The sequence below is a fragment of the Halichoerus grypus genome, chromosome 10 (assembly GCF_964656455.1).
Source record: "Halichoerus grypus chromosome 10, mHalGry1.hap1.1, whole genome shotgun sequence".
Lineage (NCBI taxonomy): Eukaryota > Metazoa > Chordata > Mammalia > Carnivora > Phocidae > Halichoerus > Halichoerus grypus.
In genome coordinates, this window is record NC_135721.1 from 129,967,885 (window position 1) to 129,991,058 (window position 23,174).

The following is a 23,174-nucleotide window of genomic DNA, read 5'->3' on the forward strand; positions in this document are numbered from 1 at the left end:
GCAAAGCCACTGTGGGATTCCCCACACTCTTCGTTCCCTTTGGTGGCGAGTGGAAAGGCCATGGGTTCAGTGGTCAGAGTCACAGGGATGGGATGACTTGCACCACTGAGTCACAGCATGGAGGTTCTCTACCTTCAGAGGACTTTGTGTGAGCAAGAAATGAACTGTATGGGCTAAGCCACTGAGATTTAGAGGTGGTTGTTTGTCTGCACTGGAAGGACTGACTCATTTGAGGCAACTGGGTCGATGCAGACCTACCTTCATCCACCCAGCCCTTCTCAGTTAGACCTAAGGTGTCTGGGTAGTATTTTGTTATATTAATTGATGTGCTCTTTATTAGGGGACCTGCCTTTTTATCCTCATCTAAGCTAGACTGAGAGGCCATTCACTCCTCAGAGAAGTGTTGTAATAGGAGAAATACAGAAAGTAATCTTGGAGTTTCATAATTCCGGACATTAGAGGATCTGAAAATCTTAATGAAAGAGGGTATGAAGTTCATGTGATATCTAATTTATTGGGAATGATGGCTTGAGAGCCAGGTTACCTCATTCTCCGGCTAGTTTTAGACCTCCCAGGCTTGTGATGGGAAGTAGAAGGGAGTGGCAAAAGAATTGTTCTCCCCCGCCACCCCAGAAGAAGTGTGAGTCCCAGTTTGGCTACCTTGTCACTGAGTGGCCACTGGCAAGTTACATATGCTGAGTCTCAGCTTCCTCGGCTGAAAAGCAGAGAATAAGGGCATCTCAGAAAATTCTCAAGATGCTAGATGATGACCCTGTAGACCACCACAGAAATGTCATGGTGGAAATGTTCTGTATGCACCTGGTCCAGTGTGGCAACCACCAGCCAAATATGCCTATTGAGCACTTGAAATGTGGCTAGTGCAACTGAGGAACTGAATTTTAAATTTGAGTTAATTCTAATTCAGTTTAGTGGCTGCCTCTGACTAGTGGCTACCATCTTGGACTGAGCCAAATTCCCTCATCCTGATGTCTTTGCTCTATGAATGGCCCCAAACTTAGACACACAACTGTAAGTTGACTGAGGCACCATGAGCTCACAGAGATTGTTTCTTCCAGCCAGCAGCAAAAAGGCTTGATGTAAAAATTAATTTGTTATTGAAAAATAACATTCCTTTCACACTTGGGTTGTGAATTTTCTGAGGCGCCTTGAGATAGGGACCTGTTTCCTTCTAAGAGTGATCTGGAGCCTGAATAAATTAAACTGCTGGCTGTATTCCTCAGTATCAGGCTTCACACTGGTGACTTCCCCACGAGCCAGGAAATCTGTTCATAAGGCCGCATGACTGGTTGTTAAGGAGGGGTCACTCCTGGTGATAACGTGGCCTCCTGAGTCCCGCAGCGTGGCAGGGAGCCATTTGCTCACACCCACCACCAGGTGCCCGAAGGGGTTCTGCTTCTTTGATTGAATTGTAGTCCTCTTTCTACCTTGGAATCCTCCTTCCATTGGCTCACTCCCTTAGACAGATCTGAGGCTGAGAGTATCTATCTACTCTGAGTACTTCTTACCAGAAAGGGAGAAGGAGAAAGTGGCAGAGAGGTGCACATGTGTGTATGTTTCTGAGTCCTCCACCATTTGATGAAAATGGTTCATGGAATGGAGAGAAAACGTCACCTCTACCCACTGTCACCACTCAGTTTGCCTCTGTCAACACAGACACGCTAGAGCAGGCAAGAGAATGGCCTCCTCCCTCCTGGCCACAGTTCCCTGTGACCCCAAGCCCCGGAAGAGAGGGGCACTCTCTTCCCCTGTCATTGGTCGTGTGGTTCCTGAGGCCCTGCCTCTTCCAGGAAGTCTTCCCTCAGCACAGGATAAAAGCACCCTGCCCCCTGTTTGTGTTTATGGCAGGTAACAGCAATTAATTCTCGTATCTACCAAATAAATTAGATCCTTGTACTTGTCTCCATCCATGCTCTTTGAAAGCTCCCAGAGAGAAGGAGTCTATTTGTAAAGTCTCTCTGTGAAGCACTCCATTAGATAAGTGGATTACTTCGTCATTTTTCTTACCCCAGCACTCCTGATGGATTATGTGCATTTGCAATGATACTCCCTGATTTCTGATTCCCATTCCTCGCCCCCCCCCACACACCCACAAAACAGATAATCTGCTGCTGAATAAAAAATGCTATTTTTTAACATGGTGTTAATAAAGGTGCATTAAGACAAGTAAGGATACAGCCTGGGTATGGAAGACTTTGGGTTGTAGATCATTTCCTTGTGCCAACTCTTTAACTGCTCACCTGTTTCTACTAATGAAGAAAGTATATCAGGCTAATGGTATGCTATGTAAACTTCTATCTCAATAAAGCTGTAAGAGAGAGAGAAAGAGTAGGAAGAGGAGAGAGGGGGAGGGAGGAAGGGAGGGAGAGACATAGAGGAAAGGAAGGAAGGAAGGAAAAAGAAAGAAAGAGAAAGAAAAGGAAGGAAGGAAAGAAAGATGGGAGAAGGGAGGGAGGGAGGAGGGAGGGAAGGAAGGAAAGAAAGATAAAAGAAAAAAAGAGAGGGAGGGAGGGAAGAGGGAGGGAGGGAGGAAAGGAGGAAGAGTGATAGTATTATGTGTATGAACTTACAAACCCCTCAAATTTATAAAAATTGAAAACCATGTACAAACTTTAGTATTTTAGTAGCAGTAACACATTGGCCACAGGCCTTAGGAGTGTGATATGGTAGTCTCAGAAAATAAAGAACTATAAATAAAGAAAATAAATGCCTGCTTCTAGATTGTAAGATCTCGAGGTCTGAGGTAAATTTTTATTACTCTTTCATCCCCCTGAGCCTAGTAGAGTTCATGACGCAACATAACTACTTAGTAAATGTTTATGGAGCTGGTACGAATTCAACTAAGCCACTAACACTATTCCTTGACTATTGTGTGAGAAGGGTTGCATTTGTCTCTAATTTTTTTTTTATTTTAAAGATTTTATTTATGTGGAGAGAGAGAGAGCATAAGTGGGGGGTGGGGGGTGGATGGAAAGGGGCAGAGGGAGAGGGAGAAGCATACTCCCTACAGAGCAGGGAGCCCAGATGTGGAGCTTGATCCCAGGACCCCAGGATCATGACCTGAGCCAAAGGCAGCCACTAAACCAACTGAGCCACCCGGGCACCCCTATAACAAGTTTTTAAATTTTAATTGAAGTATTCCAGTTCTTATTTTAAATCTAATGTTAAGAGAGAGGGGTACTGCACCCATTTTAAAGATAAAGAAACTGAGTTGCGGAGAGATTAAGGCACTTGCCCTTGGTTTTAAAACTTGTAGTTGACAAATTAAGATTGACTCCCAGTGCTAAGAACACCCAAATCCATAGATTTCCACTATGCCTCAAGAGCTCAGGGAGAGCTTTGCACGGAGTATTCATGTACGCTTTTCTGGGGCTTTCTAGCCCCTAATGCTCACAGAGGCATGAGAGCTTGAAAGAAGAGTCCTGATACCCTGCACATCTCCTTTTTGGAAGAGAGGATTTGCTGATCCTGTTTTCATCAAAATAGGTTCTGTATTTACCCAATCGCTGTCGCCTTTATAGACTGTTAGCCTATAAAAATGAGTGTGTGGACCTCACAAAGTACTTAATTTTACCTGAGTTACTTGCTCTTTCATTTCTAAGATGACTTTTATATATCTCATCACCATTTTGAGGTGTCAAATGCCCTGAATAAAAATAGTTAATCAGGCAAATGAAGAAAATAAAATTATTTCATCGTTATCGGTGGTAATTAACTGGCTGATGGATCGCTGCGGCAACATGTGCCCGTAGGATGCATTCTCATCCCCTTCCCTCCCAGCACACGCAGCTTTATCTGGGGGAAGTTGATTACACAATCAATGCATGCTTATTACTTTTTTTAAAAATACAGAAATATAGGGCACCTGGGTGGCTCAGTTGGTTAAGCGACTGCCTTCGGCTCAGGTCATGATCCTGGAGTCCCGGGATCAAGTCCCACATCGGGCTCCCTGCTCTGCAGGGAGTCTGCTCCTCCCTCTGACCCTCCCCCCTCTCATGTGCTCTCTCTCTCATTCTCTCTCTCAAATAAATAAATAAAATCTTTAAAAAAAAATACAGAAATATATAGAGTAGAAAGATAACATCTTTGCCCATAAATTCCCCTCCCTGCCCCCATCTGGAAAAAAATCACCAAGCAGTGTATGTATAGACATATCCATCTTGGCTTTTTACTAATATGTACTGTAAGGATATGGAACTAGCACTTTGATAAACTTGGTCTTTTCATTTAAATTATATCGTGAGGGCACCTGGGTGGCTCAGTCAGTTAAGCATCTACCTTCGGCTCAAGTCATGATCTCAGGGTCCTGGGATCGTGCTTCGCATCAAGTTCCCTGCTCGGTGGGGAGTCTGCTTCTCCCTCTCCCTCTGCTCCTGCTCTCTCTCAAATAAAATAAATTAAAAAAAATAAATTATATCTTGAATGTGTTAAATATATCACCTACATAATATAAATATACACACATTGGTACACATGTGCTTGTGAGTATATACATATGTGTTTGTGCATGTGTGTTTACACATACATATGCACACACACATGCTTACACAAAAACATACATAAACACACCTACACACATATACATATAGATACACGCATATCCTCGATCGATAGGCATCTAGGTCATTTTTCTGTTGTTCTAAGTTACAAATTTTGCTGCAATACTTGTCCTGTACATCTGTCTTCATACAGTTGTTTGATTACTGTCTTAGGAAAAGTCCCTGAGAATAGAATTATAAGGTTGCATTTTGTTAATTTTAATATTTAAAAATCAAATATCTGCCTTTATGAAGCATGGTAGAAATAAACCGTGAACACTTGCTTCAAATATTTAAATCGTCACATTCCCATGTTGCGAGGAAACCGATTTCCACACCAGAGATAACATATAGAAAAGGCACAGCATAGTGCCCAGCATATAGGAAGTACTCAAAAAATGTTTGTTGTAAATACAAATGAGCGATTGTCAGAACGTAATGGAACTCCTTGTTCTCTTTACTGCAAATTAACTCTGGGGGAGGGCTCACCAGGCAGCCTGGATCAGTGGAAGCCAGGAGATAAACTGGATCCCATCTATCACAGCCCCACCCCTGCCCAGGAGCTGGATCCCCACCCACCCCCAAGCAGCTGCGTCCATCAAGAGCCATGTAGAGTTTCTCTTCAGTGCCAGGATGGCGGCCACGAAGGGCAGAGTCTCTGGATGAGAGGCCTTGAGTTTACATGTGTGTGTGCAGGGAGAGGACTGGAAGCTTGGGATCTGTTTGTCTTGATTTTCCCAGTGGTCATCAGGCAAACGCATCAAACGTGGCACTTAGGACATAAGGGTATCTGGCACATGTCATCCAAGGCTATTCTCCAAGTGGTTCCTACCCCGTTATTTCAGATCCAAGGAGAATAGAGCCAACTCTCGCCCCCGGGGAAATAGGGCGATGTTGATCTCTATGAATCCTTTATCTCCTGTTTTGCTTTCCATCTTTGCTTTCAGTGATGCCACCACCCCCACAGCGCACACTCCATGTCTTCTTCCTCTGCAGCCCCACGTGCAACAGTGCTGTGTCCCCTTTGCATGGGATTCTGTAGGGACCAGGCTACTCTGACTAATCAGTTTGAGATCTGGTCCTCCAAGAGGATAGAGTTTGATGGCTTTGCCCTTCCCAGACAAAAGGCAGAAACACTATGGTGGGGCCAGCAGAGGGTGATACTTAGAGAAGTATGTTTTTTTTTTTGTTTGTTTGTGTTTTGGTATCCCTAAAATCCCATAGTCCACACGATGTCACAGTCGGTGCCTGCTCCCAGCAGCCTTGGAATGGGAATGGTCCATGTCCTCTGGGGGACTGAAACATAGAAAAGTCCCTGATTCAAAGGTGTTTGCTAACATTCTGGTTCCCTGCTGTTGTTTCAGATACAGTTTATCCCAAACCTTTCCTGGAGTCAAAATATGAAAAATAATCTTAGTGACAAACCAGGATGGAATCTCGGAGACAGGCACGAGGGTCTTGATCATTGAACTAACCTTCGAGCATCCCCATACCTTTCTCTGGGTTTCCTCCCTTGTGGCTCTGCGGGTGCGGGTGGATGGATTGGAGATGCTGCCTTGTCCTGCTTTCACTGGGACCTCAGACAATTCACCAGCTTTACTGGAACCTCAGTGTCTCCTTTCCTACTCCTGTGTGCTCAAGGTGACAGGGTGGCTCAATGGGAGAGCAAATGTGAAGTCACATCGTTAATATAAGGTAATTAAGGAGTGTTCGCTTTATCATGACTATTATTGAGATGATGATTATTATATTACTGGTTTTGAAAACCCAGTAACCCATGCTGGCAAGATTACTTGCCCTATTTCAAGAAAACACGGGTAAGTCAACATCTAGAACACCAGTCTGTGAAGAACCAGTGAGATCCATGAGTGAGGAAGGCATGAAGACACATTAGATGTTAGGGCAGGTTATTTCTTTCCTGGGCCTTCAAAGCAGCATTTAGTGAAATCGTTAACGTGCTCCAGGTGCTGTCGTGAGTGATTTGCATGCATTTTCCACTAAGCCCCCTCATCAGCCTTATTAAATGGATGAGCACATCATCGCCATCTTACAGATGAGGGCAGAGAAGTGAGATATCTGAGCCCAGGTCCCTCCATTTGTGGATGGTCTACGGAAACGACGTATGGCTCTTGGAACAACACAGAACTTGATGTGACGTCACTACCATAACTTATGTATTCATCTCATCCGTGTTTTGGGGAGGCCTTCGTGCCAGGCACTAGTTGCGACGCCATATTTGCTTTTGACTGAGAAATACCTGTCTCCCCTCTGGTGCAGACTTGGGAAGAATGCCCTGTCCTGAGTGAATGAATGAATGGGCTTCTCTTACCAGGCTCTGATTTTCATTCCCCGCCATGTCCCAGAGAGAATGCCTGTGGTTCCCTCCCATCATTCTTGTAGAATTGCAACTTTAAGCAGAGCTGACACTGTAGAAACAATAATTGGCATAATATTCACCAGGAGCAAAAGACAGTCATTTCCTCAGGCACCAAAAAAGCATAACCCAGTTCTGAGATTCTGGAAAATGGTGACTGGAGGGGCCCTGAAGTCTACACCACCATAGCACACCTCTGATAGCTATAATTCTCCACATGAAAGCAGGCAGAACTCTTAACTATTATTTTAGATGACATCCCTTTTTTAACTTTAAGCAGTGTTCTTTAAACATTTCTAAACTTTCCCAGTTCCTCCCCAATACCATGCTATGAATTTGCTTGTCACTGTAAGCTGTACACAAAGAGAGACACATACAGCAAGCACAAAGATATCAGGAAGTGGTTTTCCTAGCAACAGTAATCATCTGAAAGATCCCAGAACATCCTTTCTATTCATACAGCATTCTGTGTTTTGAATAGTGCTGACAGGTGAAGTGGATTCATAGTATTTAATACAAAAAAATATTGCTAGGGATTGGTACTGCACAAAAGCTCAAATATCCATACTATTCACAAGCAGCTGAATTCACTGTTTTTATATCTATCTAGATTATTTAGTGAGGCACAATTGCAAAAGCAAATATTCACCTGCTCACCGAATGACTAATCCAGGGTGTATTATGGAAAGTCTGATTCCCTAGACCTCACTCAGGCAACTGGGACACAGCCCTAAATCAAGCCTAGCTCTGTCTATGCAAGCCCGTCTTGCGGATATAGTCTTGAATGATAAAGAGACATCCCCCCTGCCGGGTCCCTCAGCAGATGTGTCCAGTTTAAAATAAAAATGAGTCAATACAGTTGACAAAATCATCCCCCCCCAAGGAACTCTATCTGGTTATTGCCTTCACTGTATCAGAAACACTCCCATATCACCTCTCTAGTCCTCTCACCAGTAATATACAAAGCAAATTCATTCCTGAAGGTCAAAAAAGAAAAAAAAAAAACCTTTAGTTCCATCAGACATTGAGAAAGAGAAAAGACAACAAGAAAGACACAGAGAGACAGACAGACAGAAAGAGGGCCTAGAGATTGAGGGATGGGGGGAGAAAAGGAGGAGAAGGGTAAGAGAGTCCCAGCTTACAACGAAGACTCTAAGAGAATATGGAGTAACTGCATTGGCAAGATTCTAACCTGTATGGGGTGCCTGGGTGGCTTAATCGTTAAGTGTCTGCCTTCAGCTCAGGTCATGATCCCAGCGTCCTGGGATCGAGCCCCACATTGGACTCCCTGCTCAGCAGGAAACCTGCTTCTCCCTCTCCCACTCCCCTTTCTTGTGTTCCTGCTCTCGCTGTCTCTCTCTCTGTCAAATAAATAAATAAAATCTTGAAGAAAAGAAAAAAGATTCTAACCTGTATGGAGCTTAATACCGCAAAGAGAGAAAGCATTTAAGCCACACTACCTTATAATCTCTGTGAAATTCACTAGGGTTTTAGTATCACCATACTGTCTTTGTTATAAAAGCCACATACTGTGAACCCACTATGTATACAGACCTGTGTTAGGCCCTGTGGGTGAGAGGAGACTCGCTGGGTTTCTAAGATAGCTATAGTGATGGGGCATGGACAGAAAGTGCTAAGTAACAATCACAGCTGCCTCTACTGAGTTTCAATCTTTAGCAATAAGTGACTGCCTACATGTTGGTATAGAGGCAGGGAGTGACTGTAATACAGGGTGGTTAAGTATATGCTTTAAAATAGCCAGGATTTGCATTCTAGCTGTGGGGTTGAAAGCAAATTTGTAAAATATGGCAGAGTCATACTTACCCTACAGGGCTGTTGGACAGATTAATTATGACTATGTCCTTAATGCATCCGAAGCCCTTGTGGGTAGCTACAGTTCTCGGAAGATACAAGTCAGAGACGTGCAAATGAAAACTACCAGCTCACACCCCTAAAACTGGCAAAATGGAAAAGTCTGACAATGTCACAGATTGGAACAGTAGCCACTCTTCTGTATTGCTAATGGGAGCATAAACGGTACAAGCATTTTGAAGAGAATTTGGCTAGCTCTGATGCAGTTGAAGATATACACACTCCATGACCTAGAAATTCTATTCTAGTGTATATTCATTAGAGAAATTCTCAAAAATGTACCCAAGGAGACTCCTGCAAAAATGAATATGCTCTGAGAAGCTAGATACTGAGATATAAAAATCTAAATGCCTGTGCATAGGGAAATGAATAAACAAAAAGTGGTATATTCATGCAGCAATTAAAGCGAGTGCGCAAGGATTGCATTTATTTAGATTGGGAAATACTTGGTCTATAAGCAACCCTTCTTTGCTTATATTCCTTATGTGCTCCAAAGAACTTTCCTCTCCCTCCACTTCCTCCCTCCAGCAAAGGGACTTGTCAAACAAATCCGTGGACAAGTAGAACAAACCTAAGTCACCATCAGCCAGTGTCCATCCCTCTGGCAAACTCAAGGGAGACATAAGGAGCAGGGAATTAGAAGCAGCGCCCATCTTTCCGATGCCAGGCATTCAAGCCGGGGATGTCTGGGGGCCACTGAACCTTGCCTCTCTTCAACTGGGTGGGATAAATGGAAGTGGGTATGCTGCTTTTGGATTCTTAGGAAAGTTATTCACATTTCAAGGAACATATATGTCCTCAGTTTCTCAGTGACAGATGAAAAGAAAGCAAATTCTATGATTTATGAGATGCACGATTTATGATTTATGATGCATTGTTCCTGCTCATGGAGCATGTTTCAGAGCCAATGCATCGAAGTGGGATTGCATGAATCCTGACCCGTGGGCCCACAGAGGAGGAACTGCAGGAGGGTTGGAAGGCAAGGGGAGCGGGTCACAGAGCTGCCTGGGGTCCCATGTGACATGAGAGGAAGAGCAGAGATGGCACTTCTGTGGGGAAAAAAGGAGAGAATAAAATTTGGCGTCATTTTGAAAATCCATTGAAACAAAACTGTCCTGGTCCCTGCCCTGGTGAATGCTGGTAATGCAGAGAGTTACATCAGGCATTACTCTTACCCTTAAAAAATCTCCCGTTCAAAACATATGAGAGAGAAGACAGGTGATGAAATCAACAATTTCTGGAAGATCGAGGTCAACAGGAAGTACTTCGTGATCTGAGTGTTCAGATGAGGGAGAGCCAACCCAGTGGGTTTATAGACGGTGAACATGGAAGATTATCTGCCGCGGATACAAATGGACCTCAGTTTTAAGGTTATAAAACACTGGGTAAAAGGCCGCTCAGCCAAGCATACAATGGAGTCCCTTTCTTCCTTCCATTTTGTACTCCAGCAGCTCTTTATTGAGTGCTTACTACATCCTAAGTCCTAGGGATACAATGGTAAGCAAAATCAGACAGGACTGCCTTCCAGAGCTTCACGATCAAGTATAGAATGCAGACATAAATCTGGACTTTCTGATGCAAAGAATACAGATGGAATTCAGCAGGGGGTAGGGATCTGTGAAGTTGGATGAAAAAAAGTGACATCTTTACTTTCAAAAGCTCTTCGTTGATGTTTACCATTCCCTTCCATTATGAATTTAAGCAACAAATCCAGTAGTATTAGCAATAGCTGTGACTTTGTTCACCAATACAAATTCCACATTTTATATCTTATAATTGTTGCAGATGCTATAAAATATCACTTGTACTTATCACCACTTCAAAATTACAGTGGTTATTAGACCTTCCCCTAGATCTTGTTATTTAATGCCTTAATAAAAAAGCACATTTATTAATGTGCAACATTTAAGAAAATATTTGGATAACCAATTATAATGAAATGCAAGTGTCTTTGTAATCTTATGTATCTTATATCATGCATTTGATCACAATATTCCAGTTTTCCCAAACTGCCATAAGGATCCATGGAATGAAAGTATGAAGAAAATTATTAAGAACTGATTAAATGCTCACTGAAATGGATAAAACTTGTGACTATGCTAAGTGCTATAGAGGGAAGGTAAACAATGCAAAGAGAACCTAGTGAGGGAGGCAAAGGAGGGCTTCCCTGAGGAAGGAAGTGTGAGTTGGGTTATGGAGGAAAAGTACGTTTTAACTAGCAAAACAGGGTAAAAGAACACTCTAGGGAATAATCATGTACAAACATGCCTTTAGTTGGGCTGGGCTACAAGATACCAGGGACGCTGAGGCAGGGATGCTGGGGCATGAATGAGGGTGCAGGCAAGTGAGGCTCAGATGGTTGTGAAAATGTGGCTGAAGCAGTGGGTAGAGGTCCAACAAGACAGAGTCAGGAAGCAGGGGAATGAGACATGGAAGAGGACACTGGGGTGATGTATATAGGGACTGTGTGTGGGTGAGTTTAGCTGAAGGCCAGACCCATGCCAGAGAGAGGAAATGTGAGACTGCACAGGCCTGCAGGACTCAGGTCACCACTGGCTTTGACTGGTCTGTGAGAGTTTGGTCTCTCTGACTTATCCTGAGGGGAATAAGAGGCATGGAACAGTTTTCTGATCGACCTGCCCTTAGGGAGCCCATACTTGATGAGCTGGTGTATCAGTCAGGGTTCTCCAGAGAACTAGAACCACACACACACACATGTAGGGATACATTCCAAGGCCCCCAGTGGATGCCTAAAACTGTTGATAGTACTGAACTTTATATATACTCTGGTTTTTCCTATACACTCATACCTGTGTTCAAGATTAACTTACAAATTAGGCATAGTAGGAGATTAACAGCAATGACTAATAATGAAATAGAGCAATTATAACAATATAACAATGTAAGAAGGTTATGTGAATGTGGTATCTCTCTCTCTCTCAAAATATCTTATTGTACTGTCCTCACACTTCTTGTGATGACATGAGAGGGTCCGATGCCCACGTGATGAGATGATGTGAGCTGAATGACGTAGGCACCATGACAAAGTGTGAGGCTACTGTTGACCTTCTGACAAAACATCAGAAGGAGGATCACCTGCTTCCAGACCATGAGAAAGTGAAACCATGGGCAAGGGTGGGTGGGGAATGCTGTATATATATTTGAGTCTCATATTCTCACTATTTGTGGTAGGTATGCTCTCTAAAGTTGCCACAGAAATTGAATTCATGACATTGATCCTATGGGAAATACAGGGTTAGGTTCCGGTGAGCCTCTGGTCACAATAGTTTCATTAACTGATCAGTACATAGCCTTGTTTTATGTGTGTTTGTGTTTCAAGACACCTTATTTAAAGCACATCATTTATTCATTAACACTAAGCTCACAGCCAATAGCACTGTAACTCATGCTCAAACAAAGCTTATTTAACATGCATATTTTCTCCACAAGCCCCATCACAGCCTTTTTGCACTTGGGAACAACCAGGCAGCACTTCAACACTATGCTTGGGGGCCATTTTAAGCAGTGAAACCATTGACAGAATGCACAATAAATGCCAAAAGTGTGGCACTGAATAGATTGCAAAAGGACACTTATTTCCAGGATGAGAGAAGTATGAAACAAGAAGGCAGAACATTGCCTTGTTGGACCTCAGCTGGGGACATGTGCATCAGGTGACTCAAATCTTCTGCCATCTGTGCATGTCATGGTTGACCAAAAGCAGCATGAGTATTAATTTTCAGGTTAAAAATACATTTGAGTGAGTAGGCAAACTTGTAGATACTGAACCTACGAATAATGAGCCTCAACTGTGTGTATGTATTCATATATATATATGAATACATACACTGTGTGTATGTGTGTGTGTGTGTGTGTGTGTATGTGTGTGTGTGTATATAATTTCTTTCAGGGAATTGGCTCACATGATTATAGAGGCTAGCAAGTTCACAGTGCAGAAGGTAGGCCAGCAGGCTGGAGCTTAGGCAGGAGCAGATGCTACAGTGTTGGGAAAGAATCTTTCCTTCCTCAGGGAAACATCAAGTTGTGCTCTTAGAGACTTTCCATTGGTTAGTGGAGGGCCACCCATATTATTGAGCAGAATCTCCTTTATTTAAAGTCAACTGATTGCAAATGTTAACCACATTGACAGAATACACCCAAGAGCAACCTCTAGATGAATGTTTGTTTGACTAACTGGGTACTAGAACCTCACCAAGAAACTTACAATCATTGATGGTGTTGAAGGGAAGGAGATGCCAGCTGCAGACCATGTAAATCAGTGAGGTGGGAAAATCCTGTTGCTTGGGCCCTGCTCTTAAGAGTTTCTAGAATCCTTTCCTTCCCTCTTAGCATTTCAAAGAGCTCTGTATGCCCACCTCTTGGCCCTTGCTCTCCATGGCCATCCATCCTTCCACCCAGTCCTGTTCCCCTGAGGCAGTAGCAGCACTATATTTTGAGAATAAAGTCCTAACACACTTGGGGCATATTTCCCCATGGCCTCTCAGATACTTCTGCCACTATGATTCATTTTTCTTTAAGATGTGGAGTAAGTCTGGGGCTCCTGGGTGACTCAGGTGGTTGGGTGTACAACTCTTGATTTTGGCTCAGGTCATGATCTCAAGGTCATGGGATCGAACTCTGTGTTGGACTCTGTGCTCAACGAGGAGTCTGCTTGAGATTCTCTCCCTCTGCCCCTCCCCCCACTCTCTTTCTCAAATAAATAAATAAATCTTAAAAAAAAAAAAGATGAGCAGTAAGTCTGGAAAAGATTCATTGTGGTATCACTGAGGTTCTTTTTAGTAACAACATATCTGGCTTAAAGTAGCTTGAAAACAGTGTGTTTGTTTTTTTAAACCATATTCCTTAATAAGAACTCCAGAGATGGGTGGTTGGTGGGTTGGTTTAGAGGAAGAGTCAGCAAATTATGGCCTGTTTGTCAAATACACCCCAAAGTCTGTTTTTGTACAGCCTCAAAACTAAGAAAGATGGCCAAAGAAGAGGAAAAAGAAGAAGAGGAAAGCAGAAGAAGAGGAAGGAGAGGAGAAGACAAAAAAGGAGAAGGAGAGGAAGAAAAAGAGGAAGGAGAAGGAGAGGAAGAAGGAGAAGAGGAAAGAGAAGAGAAGGAGAAGAGGAAAGAGAAGGAGAGGAAGGAAAAGAGGAAGGAGAAGGAGAGGAAGGAGAAGAGGAAGGAAAAGGAGAAGAGGAATAAGGAGAGGAAAGAGAAGGAAAGGAGGGGAGGAGAATAAGCAGTAAAGACTGTGTGTGGCCCACAAAGCCCTAAATATTTACTATCTGACCCTTCAAAATACAAGTTTCCTGATCCCTGATTCGAGGATTGGACCATGCCCTCAGGGACTGAGCCTCCATCTTCTCACTGTCCTCAGCATACTGGCCTCATCTTCCCTCATGGTGAGCTGTCCCGGCTCTAAGCACCATGTCTATAGATGCCTGGCTCAAGAAGGGACAGAACTTCTTCCACAAGTATCTCTCTTTTACCAGAAGGGAAGATCCTTTCCAGAAGACCCAAGCCTACCTCCTTCAGCCCCCATTGGCTGGAACACAGTCACCTGGGCTAGCTGCAAGGGAGGCTCCCATTGGCTGGAACACAGTCACCTGGGCTAGCTGCAAGGGAGGCTGGGAAAGGGTTGGCTGGTGTTTTCAGACTCTCTGTCGGAGAGAGGGTGGGATTACCTGTAGGGCTGACATCTGCCTGCATTTGCTCACTGGGAATTTTCTACTTTCCCAGAGCTTTTTATAATAATACCAGCCATTTAAGGTGTGAAGACAGGGACACTGTCCTCTTGTTAGGTGCTGGTCAGTGCTAATGGTACTACACCCTCCTCTGTGTGGGATGCAGAGGAAGAACTGCATGCAGCTCCTCAACTAAGGTTAATTCTCAGCTCTTGAGAGCATTTTATATCTTAATCTGCATGACGATTAGCCAGGCATAAAAATCTAAAATTCATTACATTGTACACCTAAAGTCCGTTCACTTTACTGTATGTATGTGATACCTTAACATAAGAAAAAAAGATATGAAACTGCTGAAAAAGAAAAAGTGCAGGGGTTTTTAGAACATCACTGTTAAATACATACACATTTATACATATATTTATGTACATATCTATACATATGTATGCATAGATCCTATATCCTCTATGTGTGTGTGTATATATATATATATGTATGCAAATGCACAGCAATGTTAACCAGCATGTACTGAGTCCTATTAAGAGCAGCTGGTACATTGTGAGGGTCAGGAAAGCATGTTAGGGACTTCCAATCTCTTTCCCAGGCAACCATGTTCTAAAAGAAGCTTTCTCTTTGATCTCACATTTACCCCTTGTCAACACCCTTCCTGTATCTCCTGGATTTGCAAGGTCCTAGATAAGATACAGAATTACTCTCCACCACAGAATATATGGGAACCCGGAGAAAAGGAAATGCCCACTTCTTTGTGACATCTTCTTTTAATAATCAGTTGAACTAAAAAATTTAAAATCCTTGTAACAGTGGCTTTGAATAAGAGACTTTTTATAACATTCCCCCTTGCTTTTCTTCTCAGAACACAAGGGGCTAATTAAAGTGGAAAAATTCTTGTTTGATCAGAAATTCTTATGTTTTGGAAAAAAGCAGAGAAAACTACTCTAATATTCAGGAAGGGCTTAATTGGCCCTAACGTCACCAAATTCCCTGTCTCTATTTGGGATAGTACAGTTGAGCCTTCTTCTCTGAACCCACAAAGAAAAGGTAAGGTGATAAGACCATAAAAATTAGGCCTCCCTCTTGAAAGATTGTCTTTTAATTTGAATATATGGAATTCCCTTTCAACCCAACTCAGTATGTTTCCTCTCTGAGAACCTCCTGTAAGTCCTGGTCTTTTGGCTGACTTCTCTCCATAAATGACTTTATTACTTGAGCAGTAAGCTTGTTTATTGAGGAAGATGTGTGTGGTGGTCCTTAATGGAGCATGTCAGCATAAAAGCCCCATTATACTGAATCAGGACTGGGTCCATCCATTTCACGCCACCCTCTGTCCTGGATTTATTAGAATTAGTGCAGGAAAAGTGAGTGCTCGATGTAGCACAGCCTTTTTGAAACTGATGTGTTTCCACCACTACAGTAGACTAGAAAAAGAATTCCCTGGGCTCATAGGTGCTCCTACCAAGAGGAACCATGGAGTTCATCAGAAGATGAACATCACTGGAAGTGGGGTACAAAATTGAAAAGTGATGCATCTATGGAAAATTCACAAATGTTCTTTCCACTGTGGTGACCCTAAACGTCAGCATGTCTGTTGGTTGGGAGACTGTTTTCAGTTCTGATTTGTTAAGTGAGATGATGAAAATGATTGAGCCAGGAGAACGTTACACACCATTCAGTTTAGCATTTGAAATATATACTATTTTTGGTCTTATAAAGTGCCTATCTGTTGACTCTTGCCAATTCTTGTTTGGTAATTAAAGCAGGAACTCATTAATCCACTAACTAGGACAGGCCTGCACGGAGGTGTTTGTTGATCCAGGGTGTCCTGCTCATTGTTCAGTGACTGATACTGTCACCTAAGAGCGAGACTGGGGGGAATGTCAGCAAGGGTGACTTTGGGGTAGGGGTGGGGATAATGATGGTTGGTGTGAGGGTCAGGAAGTCAAACATGACAAGGAACAAAGCATAACAGACAAAGTGAAACACTGGCTCTTGATCAGTATTTGCACTGACCTGGGTTATATCTTTGGAAGATCCGTTTCATCACCGGCTGAATCTTTGGAACTATCTGTGAATAATAGATGAGGCATTTGGGTTGTCTTAGATGTATGATGTCTGGTGCTCTCTTGAAAAGAGCTAGGATGTATGTTACTTATTACCCATCAACACACTACATACTCCCCAGTCTTACCTAAAATGTATCAGTATTTTTGCCCAATGCAAAGATTATGAAGCATCACCTTAATAACTAAGATTTCTGGGTTAAATGTGAGAGGTACCTGGTCATAAGTGCTGGTGGACAGTTACCTAAATAATTCAGGAAGATCTTATGGCTCCATAAAATGAATGCCTGCAACTCTCCTGTCTCCATCCCCTTCTGTTGACCATCAGGAGTGTATAAATAAGGATTCTACTTGGTTGCAAGTGATAAAAATCTGCTGGATATGGCTTAAGCAAAACAAAAGGGATTCGTTTTAAAGATACTCCATTTTATAGGATGCAAAGGTCGTAAAGCAGCTGGGTCTTGGGAAAGGTTTGGAACCAGGTATTAAAATGCCAATGAATATATTTTGTTCCAGCTCTCAGTTCTGCCCCTCTCCTGCAAGATGGCTAAACAAATCAGGCTTTCCACAGTTAAGTCCTGGTAGTCATTATCATTAACTCCCGACAGAGAAAGGTGTTAGCTCAGAGTCTCCTCCCACAATTCATAACCATGTTCCAATGAAAGCAAATCTCAGGCCAGATTTTGATTTCTTAACAAGCAGGCACAGAATGGGCATCGCCTCTTCCTTTTATATGGAGACCCAAGTCCCTCCATTGAGGTACCCCAATCACATCCTGCTCGAAAAGTCTCCCAGAAGCAAAGAATACACGTATGTTAATTAACTGAATTTAAATTAAAAAAAAAATAGAAACAAAGGTAATGGTACTTGAGTAGAGGTTGACACACTTTTTTTTTTTTTCTGTAAAGAGCCCATAAAGGTCTTAAGGTTTGCAGGTGAAACAGTCTCTGTTGCAACTACTCAGGTCTGTCTCAGTGTGAACACAGCCGCAGACAATATGTAAATGAATTAGTGTTGGTATATTCCAATCAACTTTATCTATGAACTGAAATTGTAATTTCATGTAATGATCACAGGTCAGGAAATATTGTTCTTTTGATTATTGTTAGCTCATGGGCTGTGCAAGATCAGGTGGTGGGCTCAAATGGGCCGATCGGCCGTGGTTTGCCCACCCCAGCTCTAACAGCTATTCTTAATGATGGTGACGTGATCAAGAGTCCGCCAAAGCAGCACGATCCTAGAACCATTTACAAATCAAGCATGGGACAACTTTGTGACAAGATGACTCTGTGGTTATTTTTCATACAGCCTTCAAAAGGAGGGCTGCATTACACCTTCTACAGACCACCATGTAGAAACCAGAACGTTCTTTGATAATAATGAGGACACTATAATATGCTTGAGGGCTACCTCAACTTCCAGCCAGTGTCCAGATGTCTTTCAGTTGTCCACCAATATCCATTTACTGTCACAGGTTATAATTTCTTCCAAAAATATGCCTCTCTATCCACTGGTGTGGTACACACTGTCCAGTTTTTCACTTTCCCTGTTATACCCAGCTTCTGAGAAACTGTCCCTGCAGAGACTCTTAATATGCTGCAGGACCTCACATTGTGGTTTAAAGGTTGGCTTTTAGGGGTGCCTGTGTGGGCCAGTGGGTAAGCAAGTGTCTGCCTTTGGCTCAGGTCATGACCCCAGGGTCCTGGGAGTCCTGCAGCGGGCTCCCTCTCAGTGGGGAGTCTGATTCTTCCTCTTCCTCTGACCCTCCCCCTGCTTGTGCTCTCTGGGTCTCTCTGTCAAATAAATAAATAAAACCTAAAATAAAATAAAATTTGGCTTTTAGCATGGCTTCCACTTGATCTTCACCTAAAATGTGTTTGGCTCTCCCTTCAGTCCCACTTTGGAGGTTCAGAGACCCACAATGGAAGTTTTAAACTCCCACAGAACAGTTCTCGGGCTAGCAAAGCCCTCTCCCAAGGCCAAATTGATGTTTCCACCTGCCTCTGCTATGCTATGTCCTGTTGAAATTCGTATCAAAGAAAAAGGATTCACGATTTGTGTGAAGATACTGTAGTGTTTACTTCTGCAGGGAAAATAAACAATAGCAAAACACATCAATTATCAGAGAAAATTGGAAAAGATAATACTACTGTAAATCCTGAATAGGACATCTAGAGATATACTTCATGTCAATTTTATTAATCGTGGTCAATTTTCAAATGGTCAGATATTGGCAATTTCATCTGGTTCGATATAATTTGAAGCAAATTATAGGTAACTTAATGGCATCAAGTAGATTCTTCTCTTTTACTGCAGGTGGCCTTGTTCAGCTTCCCAAATTCTAGATCAGGCAATATGGCTGATGCTGCTCAAGTTTTTGCATTATGGAGAGAGAGAGAGAGAGAGAGAGAGAGAGAGAGAGAGAAACAGAGTGACACCAAATAGATGGACAGACTGAATTTCTTTTTTTTTTTTTTTTTCCAGCATTGTCGAAGATTAGTTGACCATATAGTTGTGAGACTGAATTTCTTTTTGGCCCAAACCTAGTTCCTAGAGAAGGGACTTTGAGGAGCAGCTCTCACTCTTGGACCAATCAAGGAGGTGGTTCAGGTAGGGGTGAAGCCAAAGTCACTGCATAAAGGAGTTTCCAAGAGTCCAACACTGTGGATCAGAATAGAGTGGTAACCAGGGCAGTGATGATTGCAAGCCTGAAAGACAACCCAATAATTGTCCTCCAAGAATGTGAGCCTTAAAACTGCAATTTCATTGCTATGTTAGGCTGTGTATGAGCCCTGAGAAAAAGAAGTAATATTACAAATATTTAGCACCAGACACCAATCAGTCAGGACAGACTCGGGCCATAAACAGGTGGCCGAGCCATACCACTGCGTACCCTGGTTAGATAGTATGTGTTCCTCTGATAAGCATACCACTCACTACTCCTTCTAGATCAGTTCTGTTGTGGACCTAGGCAATGAGCAAGGGCTTTTACAGTAGAGAGGTCTATATGAGACAGACAGGTAGCTAGCGCACCTTCTCACAATTTTGCAAGTTGTTGCTTTGGTCTTTTCGTATTTGTTGCCTGGTGAGTTGCTAAGCTTCTGTGTTCATCGAGCATTCCTGTCAATCTCTGGAAAGGAGAAAGCATGAATAAGCACACAGTCTGAATGTTGTCTTATGTGTCTGCTTTGAAAAAGGGTTTCCAAAAATACCTTAGGGCTAAATTGCAGTGTCAAGGTTTAAAACCTTTCACTGTCTAAATGCCACTGCTTGGTCGATTTGCTTCTCAGCCCAAGGAATGTGAGCAAGTATGTCTGCAGTGACTCTGCCACATCCATCTGCCTTAGCAGTCCCCACTCCTAGCAACAGCAGTGGGTGACACAGCCTCAGCCCCCTTGTCCCTACTAATCAGAACAAGGAGGCGTCACCTCAACAGGTACAGCTTAGAAGAGAGCCCCCAAATTTGTGAATGACTCCTGGAATCTTCTGTCTTCTCCACCTCAAAAATGTCTTGAGCATTTGTGTCTCTTCCATCCCAGTCAACTCCCTTGTTCTCCACCGGGAGGAGAGCGGCAGCAAATCTCTGCTGTGGGAGGGAGCAGTGTTCAAATCTCTTCCCGTGTTGACGTTATGCAGTGCCTCCCTCATGGGGGACAGGTGGGAATGGAATATAAGCCTCATGGGAAAGAACAAAATGTCTGGGATCACTGAACTAGCTAATCTAATGGATGGATGTGTGTCTCCATGTTGAAGCATACTGAGGTGTTGTACTTCCGTGGCTTCCTGCTAGGTCTGCAATAGATATTTTTCAAACCGTAATGCATGCTAGGAATTGGTGATGTTCAGAAGAAGAGGAGGCAGGGGGAAGGAGGAGGGGCGCTGGGACTGGGAGCAGCATACTGAGGGCTGCTTTCGAATACTGGAGGGGTCATGCTGCAAAGGAGTAGAGCTTCCACATGAGCTAAGATACCCAGTAGCCTCCCATTGCTTAGAGAATACATTCCAAACTCCTCATCAAGCCTGCAAAACTCTATATGAGTGGTTCTCAAAATGACTTGAAGAGCTTTAAAAAATATCGATGCCTGGATCCAGCATGGGCCAATCTCTGGGATGAGGGCTTGAGCATCTGCATCTTTTGCATACTGTAGGCTGGGAGCCTCTGCTGCTGTAATCTGGCACCAGCCTACCTGTCTAGGCTAGTTAAGTGCTCCTGTCCCATCGGCCTTCTTTCTGTTCCTGGAATATTCCAAGCTCATTCCAACTTCAGGGCTTTTGTTTTTCCTGGTTCTTGTGCTTGGAAGAGTCTTCTTCCTGATTAAAGCTTATTCATCAGCTCAAAATGTTGGTGAGGCTTTCCCTGACCCTCTGTACTCATTTCCTAGGGCTCTGTGACAAAGTACCACCCAGTAGGTGGCTCAAAGCAACAGAAGTGTATTTTCTCATAATGCTGGAAGCTAGAAGTTCAAACTCAAGGTATTGGCAGGGCCATGCTCTCTCTGAAGACTCTAAGGGAGTGTCTATTCCATGTCTTTCTCTTAGCTTCAGTGGTTGACAGCAATCATTGGCATTCCTTGGCTGGCAGATGCATCTCACCAATCTCTGCCTCTGTCCTCTGTCCACACATGGTGTTCACCCTGTGTGTCTTCACATTGTCTTCTCTCGGCAAACATCTCTTCTCCTCTTTTTATGAGGACGCCAGTCACCAGCTCCCTGTGATAATATCATTTTAACTTGATTACATCCACAAAGACCATATTCCAAATAAGATCACATTCATAGGTACAAGGAGTTAGGACTTCAATGTATTTTAAGCGGGGGAGGGGGGGGACAAAATTTCACCCATAATGGTCTCCATCCAAAGTAGCTTCACCCCACTCTCTCTGGTCATGATTGCTTTACTTCGTCTTGACTGTGTTTGAAAGGATCTTGCTTCTCTATTGGTTTATCTGTGTGCTGGCTGTCTTCCTCCCTGAATGTAAGCTCCATGAGGTCAGGAACCTTGATTATCTGGAATGCCACCATGTTGACCATGCCTGAAAAGGTGCATATTAAATATTTGTTTGCATTCATGAAGCAGGACTAATGATCAAAGAATAAAAATTACAGGGAAGGAGGTTTTGATTCACCATGAGGAAGACATTTATAGAATTAAAGGCCGCTCAAAACAAAGTAGCTGCTTTTTTTGAAGTAATGAGTTCCCCGTCATGGGAGAAGTTCTTTCCAAGGCTGGGTAATGTCTTAGCGGGGATACTGGAGAGAGGATTCACATGTCAGTTCAGGAATGGATTTATGACCTCTAAGGACCTTTTAAATCCAGAAGTTCAAGAATTCTATATCTGAGCAGAGACTTTTAAAACACACCGTGTCTCAGCCAAATGACTCTAATGGTGAACACTTCAGGCAGGCCTAAGTTTCCCAGCTCACCCTCTGACAGGTGAACTCTTGTGACAGCCCTCAAATCACATTATGTCTGTAGCCTCCCTGTGTCTCATGAGTCTATTCTTAAGCGTAGTTTGAATTTCTTCTTCTTCTTTCTTTTTTAATTTATGATCATATTTTTGGTAGGCCCTTTCTGTCTAAGAGGAAACAACAGAAGGAGATTTAGCATTTCTGTTTGGGATCTCTTTGATGTCTTCACTGAGCCTGTTACAATGAGATCTTGTATTAAGTTGGCCCTGTCTTAAGAAAGGAGCACCTTCTCTGTTGAAAGCTTTTGCTGCCGGGGGACTCAGTGTTACTGGAGTAGTCGACTTTGATTTGTGTTATCAATAACGTCATGTCAGTAGCCAGAGGGTATGGCATCAGGGCGTTCCAGATGCTTTTATTGGTGCTTTTGCTGGAGGATTATTTCAAATTAACTTCAGTCTCTTGGAAGACACTGAACAGTAGAATGCTATTTCCCATTTGTAAACAAAATGGTGAATAATTACGGGAGAAACCAAGACAGGCTGATTTCTAGGAAATGTCACGTCTGCGGATCTTAATTTGCTCCAAGCACTGTTGCCCTGTTCCTCTTCTCCTGTTGCGTCTATTCTCCCAGGTATAATACTGAATAGAACCTGGTTACAGGGCTATCGGTGGCTTCACAGCCACTCAACAAAATAACTAGAAACTCTTCTGCCGCCACCGTATCCACGGGGTGAGGTTGGGAGGCTGGGGAAACCAGGGTGGCCGTTTTAAATGTTAAAAAAAAAACAAAACTGGTTTGTATGTGATTGTGAAGGTAATAGTGTATACATTTTGGAGAAGACTGAAAAGCAAAGGGATCAAAAAATAAATTTAAAAAATAAATAAATTTAAAAAAGGAAAAGAAAAGAAAAGGGATCAAACCACAAATTACCTGTTATTCTATCACCCAGGAGAGCCACTGTTGACCACTTCGGTGTGTTTAACCATTCTCTCCTTCCACCCCTCCCTCCCTTCCCCCTTCTCTCTCTGAAATAATACTATTTTCTCACTTAATGATATAAAACAGAGGCTGGTAAGCCTTTTCTAAAAAGAGCTAGGTAGTAAAAAATATTTGTGGCTTTGCTGGCCATAGGGTCTCTGTCCCATCTACTCAGCCCTGCAGCTGCAAAACAAAACCAGCCAAAGATGGTAAGA

General features: G+C 43.0%; 1 protein-coding gene across 3 annotated transcripts in view; it reads left to right on the forward strand.

The window, feature by feature from the left end:
• TSHZ2 (teashirt zinc finger homeobox 2) overlaps positions 1–23,174 on the forward strand; it is a 739,565-nt gene that overhangs the window by 209,753 nt on the left and 506,638 nt on the right. The gene's annotated exons all lie outside the window — the stretch shown is intronic.